This window comes from Parasteatoda tepidariorum, chromosome X2 (genome assembly GCF_043381705.1).
Source record: "Parasteatoda tepidariorum isolate YZ-2023 chromosome X2, CAS_Ptep_4.0, whole genome shotgun sequence".
Lineage (NCBI taxonomy): Eukaryota > Metazoa > Arthropoda > Arachnida > Araneae > Theridiidae > Parasteatoda > Parasteatoda tepidariorum.
In genome coordinates, this window is record NC_092215.1 from 29,286,053 (window position 1) to 29,309,195 (window position 23,143).

Consider the following 23,143-nt stretch of genomic DNA (forward strand, 5'->3'; position numbering starts at 1 on the left):
AGTTTATCACTTAACCAAAGTGAAAATAGTAATAATAATAATATACTTACGGAGCACCAACTAAAAGTTTGCTGATTTTCAATACAAATCTCTCAAAAGACGTTTGAACAGGTCGGTTAAAAAGACGACAAATAAATAAAAACGGATCAAACTACTACAGCTCCATCTTCCTTAGAGTCTAAACTAAGTCCTCCGTCGGTAAAAAAAAATTTATTTGCAATTTAAAATAGTGAAAATTAAATAAAACTAAAATGGGTAGACTCGCCCCGGTTTACGGTATATATATATATATATATATATATACTATATAGTTACTAATTATCAAACGTCTTTTAATTTGCATTCTTAAACATCTAATTAAAATTAAATGAATTGCGTTTCAATTTTAAGAACATTTTAAACTTAATTCTTAACAATCTAAACAAGTTTCTTGAAAATTTATATCTTTCAAGCAAATTTCCTATTTCTAATTAGTTTCTTTACGCATGAAATATTCTTAGACAGTTACTTATATTCACATTTTAAAGATGGATAACCACATCTCTTTCAAACGCAAAAGTGTGTTACAAGCAGTCAAAGGGTGGGAGTATTTATGCGTCTTCCTTAATACAAAGGAGCATAAAATTTCCTTTCATTTCCGAAGTCAGTCTAAGTAGAAGTATTTCAAAGGGCAAAATTGTGGGTAAACATTTGGCCAAATCCTAAGCCAAACCTACTCACATATATTTCTAACTGTGCACAATGTTTAAACAAATGATCTCCCAAAACTATTTTAAGGATTCGTCTTCGAAGTAATTACAGCTGAAGCATAAAAATCATTACCAAAAAGGACGCGTAATTAAGAGAATTTCCGATTTTGGAACATCATTACGAACTTCTTTACGAACGAGGAAATGTAAATGTTCTATAAAGCAGTTCTTGATATCTATGGAAACTAATTGTTACTTTTATAGGAACACGATCAGACGAACTGTAACAAAAATGTATGCTAGTGAAGTTATTTGAAGAAATTAAGGATTTACATTCAAATAGATTTTGTATTTTAATCGTTGTCTGGAGATTTGTTTTTTATTTCATGAATAAAAATTTATTCTTTTTTGTTAATAAAAAGTGTTGGGGTACTTCTTTCAGCATTCGAATGCAAAGATAATTGCCCGATTTCTTTTCTTTTGATTTAAATTCTCGAATTAGAAAATTTATCTCACCGCTAATGGTGCATACAAGGTTGATAAGATTTTGCAGTACATTTTCATCAAACAAGTATAATTAAAATTTAGTTACATTTTATTTTCTACATTTTTGTTGTTAAAATCATTCAATCAAAAAATATTAATAATTAAAAATGTAATTATTTTTAACAGCCGGTCCATGAAATCATTTTTATTTATTTAAAATTTTGCAGTAATAGATTCAGCCTCTGAATGAAATTTAAAACTTCTATATTAAAGGTAAAAAACGTAATTATAACTCAATCATAAAATTCATTTTCAAAAATAACATACAATTAATAAACGAGGAATTGTATATATTCTATGAATCAGTTCTTCATATCTATGAAAACTATTTGGTACTTTATTAGGAACGGGAATCGTTACTTTTAAAGGAACGCATTTTCGGAAGAAGTGTTACAAAAAAAAATTTTTTTTCGTATTTTGTTCTCAATATTTCATTACTGTTTGCACAAAATATGTTGAGTGCATGCAATGGAATTTGAAGTACGTAGAATAAAATTTCTTTTACCTCTATTCTTAGTGCTTTTATTTCGATTTGAAAAGACTATGGCCATCTATGGTAGACTAAACCTACATTTTCAGCTAACAAGCACGAAAGAAGCAGTTCTTAATTTATTTTGAAACTAATAGTTACTTTTATAAGGACACGATTAAAGGAAAGGTTGCAAAGTTGTAATTATATATAAAATATAAAGTGAATATATTTGTAAAAAAATTGGGATTTTCATTTAAATAGAATTCGTATTTTAATGGCGGTCTGAAAAATTTATAGGAGGGATTTTTTTATTAAAAAGAAGTATTAAAACATGCCTTGCTGTATTTCTCTCACCATTCGAAATCATTTGAAATATTTTTCTCCTTATTCTTAGTTTCAAAAACTTATTTTACTGCTATCATAAAGATACATATCAAAACTGCTTTTTAAAGGCTTTGCTGTCAAATGAAACAACAATCATGTCCCTTTTAGAGAATAAAATGGTATTTTATGACTATTGTGAGTTAGTAATAGTTATTCGCGGCTGTTTCGTTAAGTTTTATCCTCACAGCGCCCTCTATGGTAATTATGAAAATAGCAGAAAAAGCCATTGCGGAAAAAATACAGTTTTGTTGAAATGAAACTAATAAATTACGATTTATTAATATTTTAATATGATTAACTTTAATTCTGCTTTGCTTGGGCTTATAAAAACATGTAAAAAGTTAAAATAATTCATTGATTTTGTGATTTTCAGTTAAGGGAAAAAAATCTATCTCTAAAGTGCCAATTTTTTAAATATTTTGATAGTGTTTATCAATATAAAGCTTAACAAATTTTTCTTAATTTTTTAGCATTTGAAAGTTACTCTTATGCTGCTTAATTTGGGCTCCTAAAAATATATAAAAATTTAGAAATATTCACTGATTTTAATGATTTTAATTTAAACGAAAAATATATCACTAAACTAACAATTTTTTTAGATATTTTGATTGTATTAATCATTGGTAGGCATTAATTAATTTTTTTGAATTTCTTAACATTTGGAAAGTTACTCCTGTTTTGCTTAGTTTTAACTCAAGAAAATATGTAGAAATTTAGAATTGTTCATTTATTTTAGTGATTTTAATTTAAACGAAAATATCTAGCACTAAACTGACAATGTTTCAGATATTTTAGAATTTGACAATGTTTTAGATTTTGTTTAGATCGATTGGATTAATCATTAATAAGCATTAATTAATTTTTCTTAATTTCGTAATATTTGGAAAGCTACTCTTATGCTGTTTTGTGTGGGCTCATAAAAATATGCAAAAATTTAGAATTATTCACTGATTTTTAATGCTTTTAATTTAAACGAAAAATCTATCAATAAACTAACAATTGTTTACAAATTTTGGTTGCATTAATAAATGATAACCAGAAACTAATTTTCTGAATTTCTCAATATTTAAAATGTGACTCTTATGCTGTTTCGTTTGGGCTCATAAAAATATGTAAAAACTTAGAATTATTCAATGATTTTAAGAATTTTCATTTAAGCGGAAAAAAATCTATCCCTAAAGTGACAATTTTCTAGATATTCTAGTTATATATATCTATATTAATCAATATATATATATATATATTAGTCAATAGAAAGCATTAATTAATTTTTCGGAATTTCTTTATATTTGAAAGGTTACAAACAGACACAACAACCAATTGAACAGTTTTTCTCTTAGGTCTAAGCATCTTTGCTTAATATAGTAAAGACATTCTTCTGATATTTTTAAGAGGATAAACTACAATTTCAGTTAACGAACATAATACTTTGATGAATTTTCTTGTGCATCTGGGTCTCCAGTCATCGGTATCCATACTATACCGTTTAAACTCAGCATATCATTGACAAATTGCTGAATGTTTTATCAACACTCGAAACTTAATTTTATCTATTGTACTTCCCCTACTTATTTTTTCTACATAAAATTTCCTAACTAAAACGTCAATAACTAGATAAATAATAGTCGAAAAATTATAAAAATTCGACGGATATTTGACGTTATCTGTGGTTTTTTCTCAGATCTTTTTGATCGCTGTGTTGTTTACAAACCTTCAACGAAAATTATATAAATATTTTGCCAATAATAATTTTAAAAATTCTTATCCATGCGTCAATTACGGAAGGACATGGTGAAATTAAATTGTAAACTGATTTCTAAAGACATTTTTTGTAGACAATGTCACAATTTTGTTAAAATATCACAATTTGTTACATATAGTCACTTTTTTTTAATTTGATTAAAAATGGAAATATAGTTATTAGAAAATGTCTTTTAAAAAGAAGTTTAGAGAAATTTTTTATTAACTTCTGTTTAAAATGTGTAGTCTAGTGAAAAAATAAATAAGTGAGTTACTGTTTTCATACACGGAGAAAAAAATGCTGTATGGTAATGAAATTTCTGGCAAAAAAAAGTTCTAGTTAATAAAACTAAAACATTTGGCCTTCAAATTTTTCCATTCATATGGTAACAAATTCAAATTCCAGGTTTCAAAATTATATCACTTATTACAGCACGTTAAGTAAAAAAATACAAAACTGAAAATTAAATTCAGCCAAATAAATGATTTTTATACCTTACACCAGTGTTTCCCAAAGTGTGGTACGCGTACCCCCAGGGGTATGGGAACAGTTTAGCAGGGGTACGCGTTTTTATGCGAAATATCTTGCAACAAACGAAAATTTCAAAAACATTTATTCAAAGAAAAAAAAGCTAGCCAAGAAAATTTACGATTACTAATTTTTCTATTGGCTATTTTTTACAGAGTTAACAGCTAATAATTAGTGGTGTCAGCAGACAGTTGTGATTTTTAACTTTAGCGCAATTTTTTTATAGTAAAAAATACATTCATTTTCTTATTAGTGGTACACAGCGTTACGAAAAATTTAGAAAGGGTACACAAAAGTCATAAGTTTGGGAAGCACTGCCTTACACTAATGTATCATAAGGATATCACCAAATTTTATCACATGTTATAAAAGAACAATAAGCTAATATTTTATTGTTAATTTTATCAAAATCATTACCAAAGCGCTTCTGTGAAAATTACGAAGCTTTTTGGTGTTTCCATTGAGCCAAAAACATAGTAAATTTTACCATACTCTAGTAGTTTTGATTTTTTTTTTTTTCTCAGTGTATATTGTGCAATAATAAAATACATATAGAAAAACATCCCTCGATTAAGATTGGATTTAGTTATTATAAAATTTACATATTAAATTATCATTTATGCCTACTATTAAATTAAAATTTATAAGCAACACATAAACAAATTTCTTGTTTAATATTACACAATAAGCATAATAAATTACATGCAACTTAGACAACATAATCCAGAATAAAAACAAATCTCAGATAAAACGAAGCCTTAAAAAATATATTCGATAACTATCATAGTCATAGACTTATAAATAAAATTCTAGACATATAAAATACTCTTTTCCTTTGAACAAGAATCGTAAAAAAGTTAAGAGACCATTTTTATCTGAATTTATTTATCACTTAAGTTTTGTGTTCTATGATTCACGTGTTATAAACAAAATTTTATTGATAAAAGACGAAAGAAAATAATTTCAGGGAAAGTTAAAATAGTTTTTTAAAATTTTCTCGCAATTTTTCTCATTAATTTATTACTGTGTTTACTTTACATTTATGAGGTTGTAGAGTTCATCAAACACTTGAAAAACAGTTTATAATATATTGCTTTTTAGACAAATGAGGTATTGTTTCCAATAATTTGTTTTACGTTGAAAGGGATTAACCCTATCGCAAGTCAATAGAACCAACAAATTCGAAGTTATTAAGGTTTTACTTGTAAAAAAAATAGTTTTATACTTTACTGAGAAAGGTGGGAGGAAAAATGACAAATTTCTTTAATTATCGAAGTGCACATAGAAGAATTGCCAGGAGATTATTAACACATGCAATTTTCATCAGTCAACCAAACTGGTTTTAATTACTTTCATTCCCTCTGTCTTACAACAAATTTCAAAAATCTGTTTTTTTCTTTTTTTGTTTCTTTTTGCTTAGACATTAATTTGAATCAAACCATAGTATTAGAACTAGAGCTTAATCATTATCGTACCTTTTAAAATACCGTAAATTTCATATTCAAAAAAATACAGAATTAAAAAATACCTTAGTTTTTTATGTTCTCAATGAGCCAGAAAATAAAGTAAATTTTACTATTTTCTGGTTTGTAGTATTCTTTATTTTCAATGTATAATGATTTTATTTTTTCAAGCTCTCTGAATAATAATTTGTAACTATATTATATGTATTATACATTGTTGTTTTTCAAAATTGTATTTTGAGTCATAAATAAAAGCGTATAACTTCATTTAAAAGCTATTACAACAACAAAAATGCGTCACTATCATAAAAATATCATGAAAGTTATTTTTCAGATGTATAAAAGCTCACAATTTAAGAATAAGTACACTGAGAAAAAAGTATGGTCAAAACTACCAGAATATGCTAAAATTTACCTTTGAAAACCAAAAATCTCGGTAAGTTTAACCAAAACGCTGTGGTAACAATTTTGGTGAAATTAACAATAAAATATTGTTTGATAATGTGTAATAAAATTTAGTAACTGTGGTAAAATATTTAAATTTTATCATGATACCTTAGAGCATGGCATAAAAACCATTTATTCGGCTAAATTTACTTTTCAATTTTGTATTTTTTACTAAATGTGTGTTAATCAGAACTATTACTTTGAAAACCAGAATTTTTGCTGAACCGTTATCATACGAATGAATGAAAGAATTATCAAATAAATGGTTTAAATACCGTATATTTTCACTTTATTAACTGGAAATATGGTTGTTTTTTACCGGAAATGTACCTTAGAGTAAAATAATTTCACCCGATTTTTTTTTCTCTGTGTATGAAAGACTTTTATTCATTTTACCCCAATTTATTACTATAATTATAAAAATTGTTCAACCAACATTCTTCCATTTCCATGTGATCAATGAATAAGATTACCTATAACTTATTCTTCAAAAAGAGGATATAAATTATTCATTTTTTTTTATAATATCTTTAGGAAAGAAAATAATTATCTAGCGGCTGTTCAACTCTTAAACTATAATTATTTGTGTTTGTTCAACCCAGTCAGCAAATTGTAATTGGTTTTCGAAAATTCAAAAAAGAAGGATATCTAATTAATTTAAATTAAATTGGAGTTGCAACGAATCATAGATAAACAAAGCTATTTTTACGATAATCTTTTGAACGAACTGGAAAAATATGCGAATTTTTTTGCTATCGTGTAATTTATAAAAACTTTATAGCATTTAATAGTATTTAATGATGTCCTATAGCAGAATATCTTTTAAATTGGATAGATTCTAAATATAATTAGATTTCAATCAAAAGGTTTTAATGATTGTTTGAAGAACATTACGATTTAAAGGTTACGTACAGTTTGTGGGTTTTAAATGTTTATGATGTTTATGGTTATTTCGAAAAATTTAATTGAAATAAATTTTTCATATACAAAATACTAAATAGCAATTTTTTTAATATAAAACTTCTTCCTGTTTTTAATATAAAAATTTTAAATAGTGCATTGGGTTTTGTTTACATTATGTAGTTAGTTCATACACTTGAATCAAAAATATTTCCATTCAATAAATTATAAGTTTAATTTCAAACTGTAGCTTTGCTTAGAAAATGTAGTTAAAATTAAAACTCTCTCTTAATAATTCAATAAGGAATTTAAATATGAAGGTCTTAAAGCAATTTAATGATAAGCTACACTTTTTTTCATGTATGAATTTTTTACATCAAACTGTTATTTAGTATTTTTTACAGTTATGCAATTTACTAGTTTTTACTAGATTACAGCGTTATACGCAGAAAAATTCATAGCCCAGAGGGAAATAACAGTATTTTTAGCTAGAAGTGCTCTTATGAACAATTTTAAAATGTGTGGCTTTCCATTATGATGCCCCCCGGTCCTTCATGTAACCCTACGATGAACAAACATTTAGACAAAAAATTTTAATAAAAGCTTTCGTCAAGAAAAAATTGAAAGTGAAAAAAAAATCCGAACTTAGCAACAATAAAGTAACTTAATTATGTGTTACACAATTAAGTTATCAACTGTATGATAAGTAAATGTTATATAGATTAATTTGATACATTTAAAATAGACTTTGAAGGAATATTTTTAATAAATTCAATATAAATATCAACAATGGTTTGAAATTTTAGAACATATTAACATTTTTTAAATATCCAAAGATAATACATTTTAAAGTCGTCAGCAAACTTTGCTCAAAAAGCACGTTAAAGAAAATGGACATAATTTTAAACGGATGTTTGAAAAGTTTGAAATGCATATTTAGCAAAGAAGCGTAACTTGATATGAGAATTTGAAAATATTGACAAAGGTCAAATTGCATGTTTAATAAAAATGAATATATCTTAAAATGCTTGTTTAAAAAAATAGATATATAGCTCAAAATACACTTTAAAGAAACTGCATATTCAATAAAACCTTTTAAATGTGAAACAACCAAGGTAATTTTCTAACATCTACGGTACCTCTGATACGGTTTGTTACAAAAAACTATTAACTAATTGCTTCTATTAAAATACAATAGTCATAACAGTATTTTAAGAAACGGAAACAAAAGCTATGTTCAATTTTTTAATGGTTAATTTTGAGTTATATTCGATTTTTCAAGTGCTCGTTCAAAGCTATCTCTATGTTTTAAACACGCATTTTGAGTTCCATTTTTCATTTTTTTCTATTTTTCAAACACGCGTCTCAAGCTATGTCTCTTTTCATCCACACTCGTTTTGAGCTATGGCTATTTTTTAAACATGTACCTCAAGCTATGTCTATTTTCCTGAATATGCATTTTGATATATGCTCATTTTTATAAACATATACCTCAAGCTATGTCTATTTTCTTCCACACTCGTTTTGAGCTATGACCATTTTTTAAACATGTACCTCAAGCTATGTCTATTTTCCTTAATATGCATTTTGATATATGCTCGTTTTTATAAACATATACCTCAAGCTATGTCTATTTTCTTACACACTCGTTTTGAGCTATGACCATTTTTTAAACATGTACCTCAAGCTATGTCTATTTTCCTTAATATGCATTTTGATATATGCTCATTTTTATAAACATATACCTCAAGCTATGTCCATTTTCTTCCCCACTCGTTTTGAGCTATGACCATTTTTTAAACATGTACCTCAAGCTATGTCTGTTTTCCTTAATATGCATTTTGATATATGCTCATTTTTATAAACATATATCTCAAGCTATGTCTATTTTCTTCCACACTCTTTTTGAGCTATGGCCATTTTTTAAACATGTACCTCAAGCTATGTCTATTTTCCTTAATATGAATTTTTATATATGTTCATTTTTATAAACATATACCTCAAGCTATATCTATTTTCTTCAATGCGAATTTTGAGCTATGTCTATTTTTAAAACATGTACCTGAAGCTCTGTTTATTTTCTTTAAAGCTGATTTTTAGCTCTGATCATATTTTTAAATGATCATATATCATGCTATATCTATTTTCTAAAACACGCTTTACAAGATGTGTTCATTTTCTTAAGCACATATTTTGAACTATGTTGGATGAATGAAACCTTTTGGTCAATAAATATTACTTAAATGAAACCAATGACGCTTTTATAGTTTGCATGGGACGCTGCTTCAGTAATGCTGTTTTTTTAAAAATAAAAAAAGAACATTTTTAAAAATTAAACATAGCATGTAACGAGCAGTCTTTCAAGAATGTAAAAAATTACCTGTTTATAGAAATAATAAAATTTGTTTCAAATAGAACGTTTCATAGCAACAAGCTAACTGTTAATTTCGAAAATCATAAATTGAAATTAGTTCCGGCTCTAGTAAAAAATATATTTGCCAAACTCTTAAGTATTAGATGGAAAATAATTTACAATATTTTTGTTAGTAATTAGTGACTAATATATTATTTAATTTTTTCCCTTTAAAATAGATTAAAAAATTATTTTACAATTGAATTACTTTGTTCACAATTTCTTATTATCCCATTTTTTAAGATTTCATAAGGGAAAAGATTATGTTCCAAAAATAATTCAATTTAAAAATAAATATTTTTAACTGCATTATTTTAAATTCTTTTTACACTTAAGGGTAATTTAGTTACTCTATAGCTTTCTTTAATATTTAAAAAAATGAATAAAAAATAAAAGATGGAAGATTATTTTTTTCGAACTCATATTTTTTCTTCTTTCTTTTCTCCTAAAATCCCCCTATTAATTTTATTAAAACTTTTTTCTTCACTTTTAAGCTTCGTTTCCTGAATTTTTTTGAAGGTCTTTATTAAGTTTTCTTAGATTTATCTACATAAATATGTCAAGCTAAATTATTCCATTTCCAATTTCCATATATATGACTATTTTCTCAGAGTTATTATAATCCTCAAGCCTTAGGTTATTACTTATATGCATTATTCCCTATATATAATTCCTTTTTTTAATTTTCGATGTCTTTAAAAAACTTTGTGAAAAAATAATAATGGAAAATAGGAATCTAAAAAGCTTTTTCTATTTCAAAAGAAGAACTATAAAAATTTCACAACAAAGAAAACTCTATTTGTATTTTAAAAAAATAAACAAAAAATTATCCCTTTCTTGAACTCACTGTACCCATAACTGACGCTAACACATTATTGATCGAAATAGAGAGAGAGTCAGGTTAAAGCTGAATGAACCTGACGCTTTGACTAGACAGCTCCGAAACATGATATCGTCTGCTGCTATTATACTAATGAAAGTACGGAAAACTTTCAATTAAAGTTTAAATCCTTCATTTAGTCCGCGAACTTCGAAAACAAATTTCGATGGATACATTAGGGGAGTATAAATTAATCCTAGTTGGGGAATTATTTTAGAGTTAAAGAAGTTTCATTTGAACTGAAGTGTGTCATACAAAATATAATTTAAAGCTTCGATCATTGCAATAAAATAAAAAGGAGACTTGGCAGCAACTTAGCCACTTTAATCAAGGAACTTTTTAGTACATCTCACCATCTTGGGCAATGAAGGAATTACAGTAGCATCATAGCAACGTATTTTACTTGCAATAATTCATTTGTTTGTTTTTTTGGAATCTTGAAGTATTTTAAAGGAATCGGAACGGCATATTCTATTTCTGACTTCTTTACGTTGCGGAGGAAAAAAGGAATTTAGGAATAATTTGATTGAGAAAATGAAAAACAAAACATTTAATTCTTAACTAATAACATAATTTTTAACTAATAATCCCAGCGTTGACCCTACAATAATTCATTCTTTCCCTTCAACACATGAAGGTTTTCCAGCATGCTGCACGTCGCAATTTGTGACCCTGGACTATTAGAAAATAGCTCTCTCAAATACGCATAGATGGCAGCTCTATAAAACTGCATAACACGAAAAGTATAGTATTTTCCATATCTTACGTTAGGTAAAACAACCAGAAAAAAATTAATTATACCACATTCAGTGGTTCATTTGATGAAACACATCTCAACCACAACCTAACTCCAATGCCCATTGCCAAACAAAAAGGCTACCTCCAATATCAAGTTCAATTCCTTTTTTATGGTCTTGAAAGCATGCTAATTGTAAATGGTTAAAAACGTATCGTTTTATATCCACGGTTCCTGAACCATACTAGTTGTAAACAGTTTAAAAACCGTAAATGTAAAAATTTTCTTGATCGCATGGCTAATAGGATAAACTGACTGCAGCCAGTTAGAATGAAAATTCGAACAGTGTAAACCCTTATATTAACGAAAAAAATATCAAATGAATGGTTTAAATACTGTATATTGTGATTTTATTAACCAGAATTATGGCTTCTTTTTCACTAGAAAGGTCTTTACCATACAGTTTCTACCAGATTTTTTTTCTCCCTGCAGGAACAGGTAGACTTTGATACTTTTGGTACTTTTTTTTTATTTACGTCGCACTAAAGCTGCGCAATGAGCTATTAGTGACGATCTGCGAAACATCTCTGAGGATAATCCGGAACCAACGTACATACGTCACTTCCCGTTACAGGGACATCATATTCACACACCATCCACCCATCCGCAGATCATAATTTTGACCTGAACCAGAGCACGATCAATCTCCAATCCAGTATCCCCAGAAGCATTGATTTATTATGGAGGCTTTATCATGGAGACTTTGTGACCCCGGCAAGTTTAACGGGCAACAGTCAAGATTTTTTACATGGACAACGGGGATTAAACTCATGACCTCTTAGACACGGGACCAACACCCTAAAAACCAGGCTATTTTGGCCAGGAACAGGTAGAAAACAAAATAAAAGGAAACACTAGACTCGTATTTCGTGCAAGCAAAACTAACTGTGGGAAATAGTTTTGAGAATCGATTCCTAAGTATAATACATTTAAATAAGCATTTCAAAGGCCCTATTTGATACGAGTCACAGAATTAATTCGCGCTTATTTTATATTTTTGGTGTAGTTGAAATGCTCAATGCTAATTTTAACACAATTTCAACTCGAGATTATTGCTTAATACTGCACGGAGAAAAAAATTCTGACAAAATCATCACACTTGTAAGGTAAAGACATTTCTGGTGAACGAAACCAAATATACGGAATTTAAACCATTCATACGGTAATTTGACAGTTTACCGCTGTTGTTACAGTTTACCGGAAATTCTACTTTTCAACATTATAGTTCTTATTACAAAACATTTAGTAACAAATACAAATCTCAAAAGTAAATGTAACCAAATAAAAAGTTTTTTTACCATGCTCTAACGTATCACGATAAAATTACCAAAATTATCTTCAGAACTATCAATGATTTTACCATTTATTTGGTAATTTTAACCTTTTAATGTCTTTGTTTCTTACCAAACTATTGGTAATTTTACAAAAAAACTGGTAATTTAACAGTTTACCGGAAATTCTGCTTTTCAACATTATAGGTCTGATTACAAAACATTTAGTAACAAATACAAATCTCAAAAGTAAATGTAACCAAATAAAAAGTTTTTTTACCATGCTCTAACGTATCACGATAAAATTACCAAAATTATCTTCAGAACTATCAATGATTTTACCATTTATTTGGTAATTTTAACCTTTTAATGTCTTCGTTTCTTACCAAACTATTGGTAATTTTACAAAAAAACTGGTAATTTAACAGTTTACCGGAAATTCTGCTTTTCAACACTATAGGTCTTATTACAAAACATTTAGTAACAAATACAAATCTCAAGGAAATATAACTAAATAAAAAGTTTTTTTACCATGCTCTAAAGTATCACGATAAAATTACCAAAATTATCTTCAGAACTTCTTACCAAACGGAAGGGTAATAATCTGTTTACACTTGCACGGTTTTTTTTTTTTAAATGATAGTTTGTTTAAATAATGATAGGAGTTAGATGATTGTTGATTATTTCTTATTCTAATATAAATTTTTCATTATAACAAAAGCTAAAGGGACAAAAATGATGGCTTCAAATGTTTAATTATAGTGTTAGAAAGATACTAAACTCAAATATATGATACTATGGTGACTGTTTCATCCATCTTTCATGATCTAGTAGGATTCATTTATTTATTTACAAATATAAGTGGGTTTATTCGTTAATACAAAGAACGACTTAAAAATTCCTTTCAGTAGATAGCACAATGTTTTGACAGATAGCCCAATTTAACGATAGGCAGTAAGAATATACATCGAATGTTATAGAGGTATTGGAACCCACTACATATACGCTTTAGATCGGTTAGCGGAATAGCAATACTGCACGGCAAGGTTCTATTGGTGTGCTTATTGCTGTGTGGTGTTGTCCTTCTGCCAAGCACTCAAAAGCGTTGAGGTTGTGGGTTCAATAAATTTGTTCTGTTTTTCTCATTTTTTATCTTATCTGTTCAGCAATTTGACAAGAGACAAGCAATTATTTGCATTCAGCACACGACCCCTGTATGCATATCTAAATCTAATTTATTTAATTACTATTGCACATCCATGGTTACGTTTTGATTCGAATCCGCTACCACCATCTTAAATAGCGTTTGACGGAAAGATGAGACTGGTGTATAAATAATTTTAAAAAAATCATTACTATTCTAAGATTTTTTTTGACATACATATGGAGGCTTGTGTACTCATTACAAAGTACAATTTATTTAAAACCTCGTCAAGTTAAAGAGCAAATAATACAAATTAGAGATGGACGTAAAAAGATGCATCTATTGAAGCAGCAAGATTTGTTACCTATACGCTTCCATTTCAGACTGTTGTGACGGATTCAGTTTAGCAGCTTTGTCCATGCGTTTGTACATCGACAAATGCATATTTCTTAATTGTTTTAAATGTTGGTAGATATTAACTTACAGCTTACATAGGAAAAAATAGGCTAGGAAAAGAATAAGCAAATAACTTACGAGAAACAGAGTTAACAAGTGTTGGCTAAATAAAATCGAGGTTATCAAAATGAGCATTTTTGCATCATCTCAAACTATACTAACGCTGTTAAAATTACCGACTTTTGCTTAAAATTATATAATTATACCGCATTTTTTACCGAACAGCATGTAATAAAAACCATAATGCAGTATTTATTATACCAGAAAGTCATTACCAAAGCGCTTTGGTAAAAGCTACCTCGTTTTTTTTGGTATTCCCATAGAGCCAGAAACACGGTAAATATAACCATATTCTGGTAATTTTGACCACACTTTTTTTGTCAATATACAGATTTATGTGTATTTTAAGATTTTACAGTTGTATATTTCAAAGAGTTAACCAAAGACCAAGCTTACTATTTGAAATCTCAATCAAAAATCACCTCGTTTTCTCGAGCTCTATTTATTCTATTTTATTGTATCAGAGTTGTCTTCTTTAAAAGTAGAAAAAGTTCTTAAATATGCATAAAACTTTTACAAAACCATACATAATATTTATGTTTCTTTTACGCTATTTCTTTAAACTGATGGAAAAAATTTACAACATTAACAAAGATAAAAAGAAATCTTAACTATTCATTTTGAATAATATAGCCGTTATTCCAAGCTCTTTGAAATAGGGTGGCTAATTAAATGACTACTCCACCCGTATCGACATTTCGTATGTAGGTCATAGTCAATGACTTTGATAAATCTATTTAAAAGGACCGTTCTCTCAAACAACTATTTTTCCAGTATTAAGATAAATGTAAAAATATGTTATTTTGTATATGTAATATACATATTGCTAACTACTACTGTTCCAAATTGCACAACTACCACTGCTTTGAACTATATCACGACTATTTCTACTTCAAATTTTATTACTTCTCTAAATTAATGCGTAGCTCTCCTTGTTCCAAATTATACTATGCTATCAGTGCTCCAAATTTTACCAAAACACAGGTAGCAGAAATTCTCTGGTGGCTTGCTGCAGATTAGCATCTGCAGATTTATTTCCTCTTTCGAAATAACAAACCTAACCTCGCAAAGCTCTTACATAAATTAAATTTAAACAGCATAAATTTAAACAGCATTTTCGTGGTTTTCCTTTCCATGTAACACAAATTCGCGTTAACTCCATTAAAAAGTCTTCCACGGTGAAAAATGGCCCAATAATTTATCCGGGAATTTCCTTGTCTTCAGAATTGGGTAATTTGAAGGCTACGGAGTTAAACATTCGTAGTCCTAAACTCAAAATTGGGTCGGCTGTTCAATGACTGTTATAAAATGAAATACTTTTTATCTCGATGTGGTTTATAAATAATTAAAAAATAGATTATTTTGCTACACTTAACATTTAAATTCATTAGATTTAAGTTCATTGCAGAGGTTCCATGTAACGCAAATGCTGTTTAGCTCCATTTGAAAGTCTTCCACGATGAAAAATGCTCCAATAATTTATCCAGGAATTTCTTTGTCTTCTGAATTGGGTTCAAAATTTCAAGTCTACGGAGTTAAACATTTGTAGTCCTAAACTCAAAATTGGGTCGGCTGTTCAATGACTGTTATAAAATGAAAGAAAAATGAAATGAAATACTTTTTTTCTCCATGTGGTTTATAATTGATTAAAAAATATATTATTTTGCTATACTTTGCGAAATATAAACATTTAAGTCCATTAGATTTAAGTTCAGTGTAGAGGTTCCATGTAACGCAAAAGCTGTTTAACTCCATTTAAAAGTCTTCTACGATGAAAAATGCCCCAATAATTTATCTAGGAATTTCCTTGTCTTCTGAATTGGGTTCAAAATTTCAAGGCTGCGGAGTTAAACATTAGTAGTCCTAAACTCAAAATTCGGTCGGCTGTTCAGTGACTGTTATAAAATGAAATACTTTTTTTCTCGATGTGGTTTATAAATAATTAAAAAATATATTATTTTGCTATACTTTGCGACATATAAACATTTAAGTTCATTAGATTTAAGTTCATTCCAGAGGTTCCATGTAACGCAAATGCTGTTTAACTCCATTTAAAAGTCTTCCACTATGAAAAATGCCCCAATAATTTATCCACGAATTTCCTTGTCTTCTGAATCGGGTTCAAAATTTCAATGCTACGGAGTTGAACATTAGTAGTCCTAAATTCAAGATTGAGTCGGCTGTTCAATGACTGTTATAAAATGAAAGAAAAAGAAAATGAAATACTTTTTTTCTCGATGTGGTTTATAAAAAATTTAAAAATATATTATTTTGCTATACTTTGTGAAACATGAACATTAATGATTAGTATGAAGGCACAACCTATTTTCTTTCGATAATTTAATTTAGATTTGCGTGTTCACAGATAATAAATTTTATGTATATATCATTGCAAATGATGCAGGTCTCATGCTGACAACAAAACACTTGTGTCACGCTATTTCTGAACATTCATAACAAAAGCAAAACTTAATTTTATTATAATAGATCACGAATTAAAGTATAGACTACAATAATAATAAAAAAGATTTTAATGTTAATATGGAGAAAAAAAACAATGCAACATTAGACAGAAAAAAAACAATAAATCTTTAATTCTTAGGACTTCTTTTATTATAGAGTACATATAATGATTGTTCACGGGGAAGTCTTTATATAATATTTAAATTTGTTAAAGAAAATATTGAAGCAAAAATGGTGGCAAAAAAGAGAATCACTAGCTTAAGAAAAGGTGATGAAAAAAATAGGACGGAAAATTATTCGAAATGTAAATTATTCTCTATTATGAGTACAATTAACTGCAATAGGGAAAAGTTAAATAAATTTAATACAGCTATTGTTTTTTTAGTTTCGTCTATAATGAAATTTTAAGTGCGATAATAACTTTACACATGTAAGGAAAACTGTGTAAAAATGTAAATGTATACGCTTTTTGAGTTAAATGAGTAATGGAAACTGTAAATTATCAAAAACTTACTTTTTTTCATAATTCGATTACATAGACAGCCAAGAAAATATTTTTTAAAGTGTAAGTTGAGATTCTAATAAATAAGAAACTTATAATGTATTTTATACAAGATTAATTTAATTTATAATTAATTTGGCAATCGTCATGGTAAGGATATTTTACGAAAATATAAACCCGTTTATCTTCTGACTGAAAAACTGAGGATTAATATTTTTTACCACCAAAGTCTTCATTTATTATATTCACTATTTTGATTTAAAAATTATATAAGCCTGTAAGTTAGAATGATTAATTTTTAATCATTTACCAAATTTAACCAGAATTCTGAATCAAACAGTATTTGTACATTTGTCAGTAAAAGTTGGGAACGTATAAAAACGGAGAAAATATTCTGGTAAAATTATCGTGCTGAATAATAAAAACATTTCTGGTAAAAAAACATAATTTTGGTTATAAAACCGAAATGTACGATATATAAACCATTCATTTGGTAATTTTTATGTTCATATAGTAACGATTTACCCGAAATTCTAATTTTCAAAATTATAGTTCTTGTCATCACACATTTTGTCAAAAATACAAAATTGATAAGTAAGTTTAACCGAATAAATGGTTTTTATGCCTTGCTCTAAGATAGCATGATAAGACTACCATATTTAACAAATTTTACTACGTAGCATAAGACCATATTTTATTGTTAACTTTATTAAAATCATTATCAAAGCACTTCGGTAAAAATTATTGTGCTTTTTGGTATTCCCATAGAGTTAGAAACATGGTAAATTTTACCATATTCTGGTAATTTTGACTACACTTTTTTCTTCAGTGAACAATAGAATGATCACAGAACGACAGAAAATCACTAAATTAATTACATATAACGTAACATAAATGAGTAGGAGAATGAAATCAATGTCATTATAGTAACACATTTGTCATTTAACTAAATAACTTATAAACTACTACCCACTCAGAATTAAAATAATAAATTTTCAAATCCATCCTTAGATTTTAATACATAAAAAATTGACTTTAAAAAATATAGAAAAGTACTGTTCATGTAAGCTATGCTAATAGCCCTTCAAAATGTTCAAGATAATTTTGCAGTATAAATTTTTCTACTGAAACTGTGTGCGATTGAAAGTTTTTTCTCTTATAAATACGAGAGATATCTCAAAAATAATGTCTCCAATTTCTTAAAAAAATACAAAATAACATTTATTTTCTTTAATTTTTGCATTATTTTCAAGGAGGAACGATTGTTCATTTTTCTAAACAAACACCCAGTCTGTCGATACGTTTTTTAAAGAAGCTGTGACGGATGTGACAGCCCATGTCATAACAGCTCCCTGTTATTTCCTTGAGAGAGTATTGAACTCAATTTTTCCCCTCGTCATTGAAGCAGAATCATTTAATGCTGGAATGGATTGATTTAGTTTAAGAATTTTTAAATGTGATAAATTGAAATTTCATTTGAAATAAACAATACAGTAATTTCTATTTCGACTGATATTTTTTGTTGTTATTTTAAAGGTAGCACAAAAATTCATATTTCTTAAAAATAGCTTAATAAGAAAAATATTAAATACCCCCCCCCAACTTACCCAACGGAAACATATTTAAAAACAAACATATATCGTACAATCGTATCTTTTAAAAATTAATTCAGAAAACAAACATCAAAACAAATAATCTATTACTTTTAATGGTTTTTTATAGTTGGCTCTAAGATAAATAAATCACTGAGCGCATACTTTTGAAATATAAGTAAATTAAAATATTCAATTTAAATTCTCCAATAAAAATATAGTTAGAAAATAAACATTAATCAGATATTTTGTTTACAAAGAATATTAGATATTGCTTCAAATTATACTAAAGTTTGATTTTATTCAATACATCTCTTCATATTTCATTTTAAAACATTGTTTACCTTTATGTAAAGATATTTTTGATAAATGCGCTTTTCAAAGAAAGGTTTTGAATCGTTATCTATAACTTTTGATGCGACTTCTTTCAAAACTGAATAAATATGTTCTAAAAAAATGAAGAATTCGGTTGGAGTAATGACCTAAATATTAAGATCAAGGAATTATCATTAGAAGTAATATCGATAAAATATCTAAGATGAACTTCATTTTTATCGTTATTCTAAGAATTCTACTTGTTTCAACGTAAGAGGCATGTTGTTAACAATAATGTTTATAGTTTATCTCTACAAAACTTATTCTTTTAGGTATTTAAAAGAGTTAGTTTTGGAATAAATTTCACGAAGTTAGTGTAATATGTAATCAAATTTGGTCAATATGGTAAATTTGGTAACTTTATAATGACACTTTAGAGCATGGCCATTTATTCTGATAAATTTACTTTTCAGTTTTGTGTTTTTTACAAACTGTGTGGAAATAAAAATTATAATTCTGAAAACCAGAATTCCCAGTAAATCATTAGTATATGAATGTAACAATTACTAATTGAATGGTTTAAATACCATAAATTATGAATTTTATTATCAGAATTATGGTTTTCTTACCAGAAGTGCTAGTCCCATAGATTACGGTAATTTTACAAAAAAAATTTCTCCGGGTAGATATTAAACAATTAAATTTATTGCTTAGTATAGTCTTTATGATTATTTTACATAGCTGGTGAATTATTTAATTATTATAATTTAAATATTAGTTTGTCCTTAAATCATTTTATTTTATTATGTTATTTTATAACCGGCGTTAAACAGTAGGCTCAATTCTGCGTTTACGACTACCTATGTTCAACTCCGTAGCCATGTAATTTTGAATCCAATCCAGAAGACAAAGGAACTCCAAGATCAAGTAATGGGAGACATTTGCATTCGTGGAAGACTTTTTTATAGAACTAACCCACATTTTCGTTACATAGAGAGGAAAACTACGAAAACCTCTCATGGTTAGCCTGACTGCAAGGGGACTCTAACCCATAATCCGTCTACCGCTGAGGATATTTTACGGAGCGAGTCGATTCCGGAATTCGAATCGATCACCTATCGTTGGGATCGACCCGGGTCATCTCATTGAGAGGCGAGCCCTCTCTTGAGCCACCTCATACCTTGAGCCACCACAGCTCACTCTTTAAAACATTTGACGAATCATGGTCGGGAACTAAATACTGCTCATGCTTATCCTAAAAAATACTCTGCTTGCTTTTAAGTATTTAACTGTTAATTTTAAATTAAAAGTTAATAAATCAATTTAATTGTGGTAAATTATTCTAAAAAATATTCAGAAATTTAGAATATTCAGAAATAAAATTATTAACTTATATTTGTTTTTTTGTTTTTTTTATAAATCTATTCATGAAATATGATTACAACATGATTAAAATTAATATCCGTTTTATTTGACAACAAAACTATGGAGTATAGAACTATAATGAACAATAATAACGATGAGGACAACTAAAGTAATAATAAATTTTATGGAAGAAATGGAAAATATTTTTAGTCTTTTTATTGTGAAACCATAAAGTACACAAAAAAATTGTGTGTAATTTCTTCAATATTTTTTATTGAATTATTGTTTTCTCTTTTTAAATACTTGATGAATTTATTGATGGAGTTATACACATAACTTATTTAAGATGACATTAGATTTAATTTGACTGTGAAACTGTGGGATATACTCTATCAATAAGGACAATAATAAAAATGTGTATCTGAAATTTTAAAAGTTTTAATAGGAAAAAAGTTTGCTTTTTTTATTCAAACATTATTTATGAAGTACGACCATTAATGGGTTGTCAATAATTATTATGCATGTTTTAATTATGAGTAAAAAAAATTTAGTTTTTAAAAATAAAATAAAAAATGCAAATTGGGAGCAGCAAATAATTCATGCTTTTAATTTAAACACACACATTTTAAAATGTATTCTGTTTTTTTAAACGAATTGACATTTACTTTTACGAAAACTGCGCTATTTACATTTATTTAGAATAGTATGTATCTGTTGTTTTACTTATAAGTGATTCTTTCAATCATTTAAGAGGACATGCATCAGATCAAATTCATAAAACAAATTTTAAGGTTCATTTTAGAGTTCATTTTTATAGTTTACTTATAATTTAGTTATTGCAAAATTTTAAGGATCGACCAAAATTTTAAGATTTATTTTATTTATAATTTTGCATACGAATTTATATTTTTAATTCCTAAATTTATATACATAAGAAAATACTCAATTACAAATGTAAAATCTTTTTTTAAATATTATTTTACTTTAAAGCTTTAAATTTGGAGAAAATATTGAGTTGCTATGTTATTTGAATTTAGAGCTACAAATCTCAAAAATTTATCAAAAATTATGTTTGATGAGTACTTTAAAAATAAATATTTTGTTACTTACTTTCATTTTCAGGTTCAATACCTACTGTTTATTTTTAATCAAAAGAATAAATTTGAATAATTGACTTGAGAAACTAATGGCTTTAAATTCTAAATACACAGAGAAAATATTCTCTGTGTATGAATCTGTTGAATAAAAACTATAAAAAGCTTGGAAAATATAGAAATTGAGACGATAATATGCTTTCAAAAATCTCCAAATCCCTTACTTATCAATTACAAACGTGACACAATAATTTTAAGTCCATAAGAAAATAAAAATAAGAAATAAATAAATAAAAAGATTGAAGATTGACATAAAAAATGTCGTGTATAGGTGAAATATTACTTTCAAACAATTTTAAAAACCCATTGAATAAAGACGATTGTAAAATTGAAACGATAATACACTTTCCAATTTATACAATAATATACTTTTAAATTTAAATGATAATATGTTTTCCAATTGAAACGATAATATGCTTTTCAAATTGATACAATATTTTGAAAACCACCAAACCATTTCTTATATATCAATAACATTTGTGACACTCCGTTGCTATATTCGTAAATAATTTATGGAGGATAGACATAAAAACACAAAAATGTGCAATATTAATGAATTGTACGTATATCAACAATTTCATAAATTCAGAAATAAAAATCCAAAGTCATTTTGTGCGAAATGACAGTGTTAGTGAAATCTATATTTACCTCAAAAAAATCTCAAATAGCACTTAAATTTCGTAAACTCCAAAAATATTCTATGTTTGGTTGAATAACATTGTCAACTGCTAGCATTGTTCAGACGTTATGATTATTTTAGATTGAGTATCGTGGCTTTGAATATTCGTGTAAAATTGAAACGATAACACACTTTTCAATTTTAACGATAATATACTTTTAAATTTAATTTCATAATATGTTTTTCAATTTAAACGATAATATGCTTTTCAAATTGATAAAATGTTTTAAAAAACACGAAAGCATTTCTTACATATCAACAACATTCGTGAAACTCTGTTGCTATATTCGTAAAAAAAGTAATGGAGGATACACATATAAACACAAAAATGTGCAATATTAGTGAATTGTGCGTTTATCAACAATTTTATGAGTTCAGGAATAAAAATCCAAAGTCATTTTGTGTGCGAAGTGACAGTATTAGTGAAATCTATATTTACCTCAAAAAAATCTCAAATAGCACTTAAATTTCGTAAACTCCAAAAATATTTTATGTTTGGTTGAATCACATTGTCAACTGCTAGCATTGTTCAGACGTTATGATTTTTTAGATTGAGTATCGTGGCTTTGAATATTTTGTTGTGAGCGACATATTGTAGCTATGGTAACGATGCCTGACCTGACGCAACTGAGATCAAACCGCTTATTCACTTGAAGATTATTCGCTACACACTAAAAAGAAATATTAATCCATTCATCTCTTTTTGTCACTTTTATCAATTTTGTAAGCACCCAAACTCAAACTGTTATCTAGGGATATCTACTTATAAAAACAAATAAAACTGTTGCTTGATAATTAGTTACTGTTTATCGTGGTTGAAGGAAAGGTTGAAGAATTATTTTAATAAACAGTTTAGTTGCTATAAGTAGGAAGATTGATTCTT

General features: G+C 27.3%; 1 non-coding gene across 1 annotated transcript in view; it reads right to left on the reverse strand.

Moving 5' to 3' along the window:
* LOC107454187 (uncharacterized) overlaps positions 1 to 22,364 on the reverse strand; it is a 209,687-nt gene extending 187,323 nt beyond the window's left edge. The window contains exon 1 of the transcript XR_006225013.2: positions 22,230 to 22,364. This is a non-coding gene — a transcript (uncharacterized protein). The remainder of the gene's footprint in view (positions 1 to 22,229) is intronic.
* Between the last annotated feature and the right edge of the window lie 779 nt (positions 22,365 to 23,143).